Source organism: Aotus nancymaae, unplaced genomic scaffold, assembly GCF_030222135.1.
Source record: "Aotus nancymaae isolate 86718 unplaced genomic scaffold, 86718_ANA_hifiasm-v0.15.2.pri h1tg000030l, whole genome shotgun sequence".
NCBI classification, from domain to species: Eukaryota; Metazoa; Chordata; class Mammalia; order Primates; family Aotidae; genus Aotus; species Aotus nancymaae.
The window spans coordinates 38,651,838-38,660,645 of NW_026988443.1; the positions used below are offsets into that span (position 1 = coordinate 38,651,838).

Consider the following 8,808-nt stretch of genomic DNA (forward strand, 5'->3'; position numbering starts at 1 on the left):
TGAAAGACACATACAGTGTCTTTCAGTGGCTACAGTGGTTCTACCTTTCAATTGTATGAATACAGATAGTTATTTTCTGCTTTATTTTATTTAGTTAGTTAATTTATTTTTTTGAGACAGAATTTTACTCTTGTTGCCCAGACTAGAGTGCAATGGCGTGATCTTGGCTCACTGCAACCTCCATCTCCTGGGTTCAAGAGATTTTCCTGCCTCGGCCTCCCTACTGGGCTTAGAGGTGCCTGCCCACCATGCCCAGCTAATTTTTTGTATTTTTAGTAAAGACGGGGTTTTACTACGTTGGCCAGGCTGGTCTCGAACTCCTGATGTCAAGTGATCCACCTGCCTCAGCCTCCCAAAGTGCTGGGATTACAGGTGTGAGTGACCACGCCCGGCTTATTTATATTTTTACAAGGAGCATATGTTACTTTTATACTTAGATAAAACATATTATTTAAGGATTTTAAGAAACGTTTTCAAATACATTTTAAAGAATAGGCCAGGCTCAGTGCCTCATGCCTGTAATTCCAGCACTGTGGGAGGCTGAGCTGGGCGGATCACTTGAGGTCAGGAGTTCAAGACCAGCCTGGCCAACATGGCGAAACTCCATGTCTACTAAAAATAAAAAAATTAGCTGGGCATGGGGGCACATGCCTGTAATCCCAGCTACTCGGGAGGTTGAAGTAGGAGAATCACTTGAACCTGGGAGGCAGAGATTGCAGTGACTTAAGATCAAGCCACTGCGCTCCAGCGTGGGAGACAGAGCGAGACTCCATCTATTTAAAAAAAAAAAAAAAAGAAAGAAAGAATAAATTATACTTTCTGGTAAGTCAGTGGCACAAAAATTCAAATATATGCCAGATTTAATTTTATTTATACATATACTAGAGCTTAAAAGGGATCTATCTCCTACAAATTGTTCTCAAAGATCTGTCGACAGCTACTTTTCAGCATAAGACACCCTTTGAAAATATTAACCTTTTGGCTGGTTCATTCTGAAGGGCTAGATCATTTGTAGTATCACTTAACTTAGAGAGCCTACTTAGGGCTGTTACTGGATCCACTACATGTTTACTGGATTTAATTTCTATAAATTCTTTATGTAGAAGACCCGGTTATCTTCCCATACAAAGGCATAACCTTAAAAGATGGTATTTCTATACCTATGGATTTTTCATGAGTATGATTACACCTCTAATACAGGTATAATAAAAGAAATCAACATCGAATACTAACTGAAAAAGACACAGTTCAAATTACAGACACAGGGAATAGGATTGAGTGGGATTTCTGTAGAAGGCAGACTCAGCAGAAGAAATGTATTACCTGGGCAAGGAACTGGCCTAGCTCACGGCTAGCATTCTTTGTAGCTCTTATGGTCTCCTACTCACAATTAGCACAATAAAAAAAATCACAAAGATTATAATTCCAGGCATAACTCAAATACACCAGAAACTATCTCTTTAAAAATAATTACAACATAATTCAGGTGAGAGGAAATGACTTTTATCACCCGATAATCATCTAATTATGCAGCTATGCCTTGCTTTGTAATAAACTAGTTTACTAAAACAGCTCCAAAGGAAACTGAATTGTGTTGAGACCACAAAAGAGTTGGCTGAAAAACTACCATTTTCAGAACTAATTGCATACTTGGCTGTATTACCATTGTTTCACAGGGTAACAGTGAAGCCACCTCAGACCAAACCACAGTAAAACAAAGGTGTATTCTTAGCCTGATTCAACCATTTCTTCTGGCACACTCTATCCATCAGGTGGTCTTATATTAAAAAAATTCATCCCAGTATATCAGTACAGTCAAGAGTGAGAAACTCTGGTCTGTGGTGCCTTCACTGCCTACTATTTCATACATGTCATGTCACTCTTGTCTACTTTCAGTCTTACCCTTCAGTCACCCGGTATTAGCTGGCCATACACAGGGCACCTCCAAACTTCACACCTTCCTTACTTTACCTTAAATGTGTTCCCTCAGCCGTCATCGGCGGCTCACGCCTGTAATCCCAGCACTTTGGGAGGCTGAGGTGGGCGGATCACGAGGTCAGGAGAAGGAGACGATCCTGGCCAATGTGCTGAAACCCTGTCTCTACTAAAAATACAAAAATTAGCTATGCATGGTGGTGCACGCCTGTAGTCCCAGCTACTCGGGAGGCTGGGACAGGAGAATCCCTTGAACCAGAAGGTGGAGGTTGCAGTGAGTCGAGATTGCACCACTGCACTCCAGCATGGTGACAGAGCCAAATTCCATCTCAAAATAAATAAATAAATAAAAATAAATGTGTTTCCTCAAGCAGATTTCCGCAGCACTGATGGAAGCAATGTACAGTTCACCTCAGCCTTCCGTCCTTCTAGTTCTTTTTTTTTTTTTTTTTTTATGAGATGGAGTCTCACTCTATCACCCAGGCTGGAGTGCAGTGGCTCTTGGCTCACTGCAACCTCTGCCACCTGCGTTCAAGCAAATCTCCTGCCTCAGCCTCCAGAGTAGCTGGGATTACAGGCGCCTGACATCAGTCCCTGCTAATTTTTGTATTTTTAGTAGAGATGGGGTTTCACCATGTTGGCCAGGGTGGTCTTGAACACCTCATCTCGTCATCCACTCACTTGAGCCTCCCAAAGTGCTGGGATTACAGGCGTGAGACACCACGCCTGGCTCGGTATGCCTAGTTGTTGTTAACCTCCTGACAGAAGAGATCTCACTTCAAACCTAGGTGCTTCAAAGGTTCTGCAAGCTCTGCACTGGAATTTTCCCTTTTTATATAGAAAGAAACAACTCTTGATTATACGCAGTGCCTGGGGAGTGCAGTCATTTGACAATTGTCTGGCTCAAGTCCCAGCTCCCGAGCCCAATCAACAGTTTTGCTGTCATCTACATCACACTGGAGCATAAAATAAAATTTTATTTGACGAAAGTGTTCTGCATGAATGCTTAAACAAAATGTGGTATAGCCATACAGCTGAATATTTGGCCATAAAAGGAAGGAAATCCTGATTCATGCCATATGAACTGTGAAAACATGCTAAGTGAAAGAAGCTTGACACAAGGCCACATGTTTCCATCTGAATACATGAAATAGTCATTAAAGGCAAATCTAGAAAGACAAAGGAGATGAAAGGTTGCCTGTGGTGTGGCTTGAAAATAGGTATTGACTGCAATGTGCCCCAGAGGTCTTGGGGTGACGGAAATGTTATAAAAGTGGATTTGAGGGCCGGGCGCGGTGGCTCACGCCTGTAATCCCAGCACTTTGGGAGGCCGAGGCGGGTGGATCACGAGCTCAAGAGATCGAGACCATCCTGGTCAACATGGTGAAACCCCGTCTCTACTAAAAATACAAAAAATTAGCTGGGCATGGTGGCGCGTGCCTGTAATCCCAGCTACTCAGGAGGCTGAGGCAGGAGAATTGCCTGAACCCAGGAGGCGGAGATTACGGTGAGCTAAGATCGCGCCATTGTACTCCAGCCTGGGTAACAAGAGCGAAACTCCGTCTAAAAAAAAAAAAAAAGTGGATTTGGTGGTGACTGCGCAGCTGTAAATTTACTAAAAACCGGTGAATAGTACACTTAAAACAGGTAGATTTTATGGTATGTAAATTCTACTTCAATGAAGCTCTTACATCAAAAAATAAGTATAATAAATGAGCATTCTCCATATTGAAAAAAAACAAATTGGGAGGACTTACTTCTCTTCTGCCAGCCCTCCTTTTCGCACATACACAAACTGAGACCCTGACGTTATGCTTACCTACATAGTTAAGACTAAAGGACGCGTCTCCAGAATTCAGCTCAGGTCTGATTCCGCTCCATGTCATTTGGAAGTGTCAATCAGAACCTACTAACTTAATTTAAGGAGACTAATAAACCAAGATTTTCAGGAGCTCGACCCAAAACGAAAGGTAAACATCTTCATAACATATTGACGATCTACAGCGGTCTTAGGTAGCTCAACTATGCCAAGGCGAGGCAAGATTTTAAGATGCTACAGGTTTAAAAGACAAGCTTGTTCTGAGAGTTCGCAGAACAGGATCCCTGCGTTTCCAAAAACCAGCACCGCAATGTACACAGACCGAGATAAGGCAAAGAATCGAGGTCTTTTAAACCTGACGCCAGCACTGCCCCGGAAGCGCACCTAAAACTCAATCTGTTTGAGGCTCGGGGCCAGAGCAGGGCGTACTGTTTCACTCGGTTAATGCTTACTTCACGTGAAGAAAACCAAGCAATGGAACAAGCCGCCGGAGCGCGCACACCCCCCGCAGGGCCGCGGGACAGGCACGCGGTGTCCAAGCAAGCGCCGGAGGCCCCGCGCCCACCTCCCCCGCCCGGCCCGGCCCGGCCCGGCCCGGCCCCGCAGCCCTCGCCTCGGGGCCTCGGACCAGGCCGGCACACCTGAGCCCGCCAGCCGCCGCGGCTTGGCAGGCAGGGAGAGGAGCGGGTCGGGGAGGCTGCGCGCGCGGGCGGTTGACGTACCTGCGCCGCCTGGAGCTCAGGGCCGGCGGGCCTGGGATAACGGCGCCTCTACGGCGAACACGCCTGAGTTCTCCATTCGGGGCTGTTTACTCCCAACTCTCGCGAGATTGGGCGACCGGGCAAAGAAGGCCCACAGCTGGGAGCGTCGGCCCCGCCGACCTGGCGTGCCCTGCGTGTCCCGCGCTCCCGGGGTCTGCGTGCGCGCTCTGGACGCCGTGGGCCGCGAGACTACGCAGAGAGGACGGAAGAAGTTCTCGCGACATTTGCGGCCTGGGGCCGGGGACCAAGCAGAGAGGCGTGGCCAGCGTGCTGCCCGACTGCGAGAACGCGCGGCTATAACCTCTGGCCTGTGCTGCGCGTGACTCTATGACCCCCCGCCAAAGTCGGGAAATGAACACCGGCGCGAAGGCTACCGAGCTGGGCCAGAATCTAGAAAGACTACCTGGCGCCGACTCCCCGCCCCCGTGGGCCTACTGTCATGGATCCGTGGATAGCTCGTTTCCCCGCGCAGACCCTCCCTGCAGGGATCCACGCCCTGGCACCAGCGGCTCGGACTCCGCACCCCCGCCCGGGCACCTGCCCTGGGTGCCCCTTAACCCGGGCGGTGGCTCGTGAGGCTGGCGAAGGGTCCAGTCAGTAACAGGCGAAATCTCCAATCTCGCCTGCCCGACCTGACCCCCGGCCCCGCTGAAGGACGGACCTGGCCTCGCGACGCGTAGCGCACAGCCGCTACCCGGGCACCGGTGCGCGGGAACCCGAGGACCTTTGTAACGCCACGTGTTTGCCCTTTTTGAAGAAACAAGAATAAATGTGTTAAACTCCGAAAAGCTTGCCGCCCGAAAGATGTCTGGATGACGTAGATGCTAGGATCACAGGTTGTTTTCAATGTAAATGGACCGGCCAGGACTCGTAAGGGCACAAGCAAGGGACTGAAAGCGACTTCATGTACTGATGCGCTATAGGCAGATCAGACGGTTTTGTGTCTTTTTAAACTTAACAGTGCACCACAGTAATGCTGAAGTGCACCAATATTACAGATCACAGCGCGTCATCCTTCAGCATGATTTAACACAGTTGACAATATAGTGGATAAATGTAGAATCATAAATTACCGTATCCCACCTCCGGCTTCTAGTTGGTAATTTTGAGCAAGTTGTTTAACCTCTTTGTACCTCAGCTGCTTCATCCCAAAAATAGGGGTACTAGCCTGGCGTGGTGGCTAACGCCTGTAATCCCAACACTTTGGGAGGCCGAGGTGGGCGGATCACTTGAGGTCATAAGTTCGAGACCACCTGGTCAACATGGTGAAACCTCGACTCTACTAAAAACACAAAAAGAGTTAGCCAGGCTTGGTGGCAGACACCTGTAATCCTAGCTACTTGGGATGCTGAGGTAGAATTGCTTGAACCCGGGAGGTGGAGGTTGCAGTGAGCCAAGATCATGCCACTGCACTCCAGCCTGGGCGACAAGCAAGACTACGTCTCATAAATAAATAATAGGAGTACTAGCATGTACCTTAAAGGATGAGGGTTAAATGAAGGATACACATAAGGCCTGGCACAGTGGTTTACGCCTGTAATCTCAGCACTTTGGGAGGCTGTGGCAGGAGGATCACTTGATCCCAGGAGTTTGAGACCAGCCTGGGCAACAGAGACATGTCTCTACAGTTGTGTTTTGTTTTGTTTTGTTTTGTTTTTGCCAGGTGTGGTGTGCACCTGTAGTCCCAGCTACTAGGGAGGCTGAGGTGGGAGGATTTCCTGAGCCCAGTAGGTCGAGGCTGCAGTGAGCCATGATTATGCCACTACACTGCAGCCTGGGCAACAGAGCAAGACCTTGTCTCAAAAACAAAAAGCATACACACAACGTGCTTGGCTCCTACATGATTCAATACATGGTGGTGGATTCTTTAATCCTTTCCCGACTCAGATCTCATACGATTTTCTGAACTTTTGGACAACACTTACCTCTCTTTGGATATGCAAACCTTCAAAGTGAGGTACTCCCTTCTGCCACCACATAAAGCATTTGATCTTAAACTTGACTATGTCCTTCTGTTCCAACTTTGGGTAAATTAATCTTGGTCGGGGTTCTGTGAACAGCCCTTTAGTCACCATGCCATCGAATACATGGCCCTCTTCTTGGAAACTGGGTTAGAATAGTGATTGCAAACATCCATCATGTGACAGTGAGGCCCCACAGCAGGGGAGACAGTAACACCACCAGTTCCAGAGAATGCCTATACGCTGAGGAGGCTGGGGCGTTGGGACAGAAAAGTGACTTGCAGAGCTACCAAGAAAGCCTGAGCTACAGGATCCTGGCCTACCACTGGTGATTTCCCACCACTCAGGTTCTAAAATAACTTCCTAAACTTGGGCTTCACATACAAAATAAAGCCTCTGCAATTCCATGGGAAGGTAAATCTTTATTCCAATGCAATGTTATTTTAAGAAAAGCCAATGACGCGGGCACCAACCAACCCTGGGAAAGCCTCCCTGGAGCTGTGGTTCTTGAGGGTCCCAGCCGCCACTCTGCAGAGATCTTGGAGGTCCTAGTAAACCTGCCAGCGGCACTACGTGCAGGCTGGTTTTTTGGCAAGGGTGACTTTGCCAAGAGCTTCAAAATTTTGGAGGCAAACACCTAGGTGTTCTCAAGCAAATGGCACCTAAGTCACTGCTGCTCAATCTGCACCCGAAGGAGACGCCCCTGGAGACATCCACTCACTACAGCCTCGCCCACCAGCACATCTTAGGTGTCTGTGGCTTTTTCAAGGACAGCTTCATGGTCCTGGTGCTGGAGCTCCGCCACCGGAGGCCTATCGTGGAGACACACGCAAGGAGAGCACTGACCAGCCCGAGGGCACTACTGCCCCAGTATGTCATCTGTGGCTCCCGGCACCTGCCTGAAACTGGATTATACACGGGGACCTCAAGCTGCATCCCCTCCTCCTGAACCATGACCTGGAGGTGAAAACGGGGATCTGGACTGCCAACCAAAGTCGAACATGACAGCAGGCAGAAGGCGGCCTTGGGTGGGACTCCTGATTACGTAACTCCTAGGGTGCTGGGAAAGAAAGGGCACAGTTTCAAGGCGGATGTGTGGTCCCTTGGGTGCATGACACATACCTTGTTAGTTGGCAAACCACTGTTTGAGACCTCTTGTCTAAGAGAACTGCCTCTGCTCAAAAACAGTGTTCCCAAGCACAGCTACCCCATGAACACCTCCCTCATCCAGAAGATGCTTCAGACAAACCTGACCACCCCTTCAAGCCCGAGAAGCTGCTGAATAACAGGTTCTTCACATCTGGCTGCAGCCCCACTTATTCCCCATCATCTGCCTCGCAGTGCACTAGGGTTCTCAATCCCTCCCAGCAGCCTGGACCCTTGCAACTGCGAGCCTCTCGTGGTCCTCAAGGCATGCAGAACCCCTGCCTGAGCAGCCCCAGGAAAAAGAACTGGTGGCTTAGGGAATGGGACAGGCGGTCGATGCCACTGTGGTGACATGCTGCGGCACGGGCTGGTGAGGCAAGGGGAGGCTGAGGATCCCGCCTGTGTCCCCAGCTTCTGGGTCAGTGAGCAGCTAAACTGTTTCAATAAGCACGGCCTAGGGTATCAGCTGTGTGACAGCAGTTTCACACATGCCTTATCCTTGAAACATCATGACAGCCTGCAGTGCCGTAGTGCTCCGTTCTCGGAGGGGACATATTCCAAGACCTCCAGTGGATGCCCGCAACCACGGACAGCACCACACCTGACTCACTGTGGCTGTAACTTTGGCAGTTTGAGGTGCAACAGCAAAACCAGCATGAATTTCTTTTTCCTTCTTCCCAATGTCATGAAGGTTCGTTTTACTGTAGATCTCAGCAACTTCAGCATACAACTTTTTTCTTTCCTTATTAAGTGGAGAAGTTTTACCTTTTCACTTAAAAGAGCACTTGACAGCTTCTCTGGCATAGCCGTAGTGCCAGCATCACTACTCTTGGGCTTTGGGGACATTATAAAGTAAAATAAGGGTTACCTGAACATGAGCTGTGGACATGGGGAGAATTCTCATCCCAGGCAGGAGGGCGTGGGATGGCACAGGGTTTTCATCATGCTACTCAAAACTGTGTGCTATTTCAAACTTATCAACTGTTTATTTCTGGAATTTTCCATTGAGTATTTTTGGACCTTGATTGACCACAGGTAACTGAAACCTTGGAAAGTAAAATTGTGGGTAAGGGGAAATGCTGTCCACAGAGCGTGATGACAAGTCCTGCCCCACTGCAAGTTCCCATCCAACTCACTGATGGAGATCGCCCCCAGTAAGTATTTCCACAATCACCTGAGCAAACAC

General features: G+C 48.7%; 1 protein-coding gene across 1 annotated transcript in view; it reads right to left on the bottom strand.

The window, feature by feature from the left end:
* The window catches only part of MBTPS1 (membrane bound transcription factor peptidase, site 1), a 63,899-nt gene extending 59,215 nt beyond the window's left edge, over positions 1–4,684 (bottom strand). Inside the window, exon 1 of the mRNA XM_012466140.2 lies at positions 4,477–4,684. The gene's annotated coding sequence lies outside the window, so the exon portion shown is untranslated. The remainder of the gene's footprint in view (positions 1–4,476) is intronic.
* Between the last annotated feature and the right edge of the window lie 4,124 nt (positions 4,685–8,808).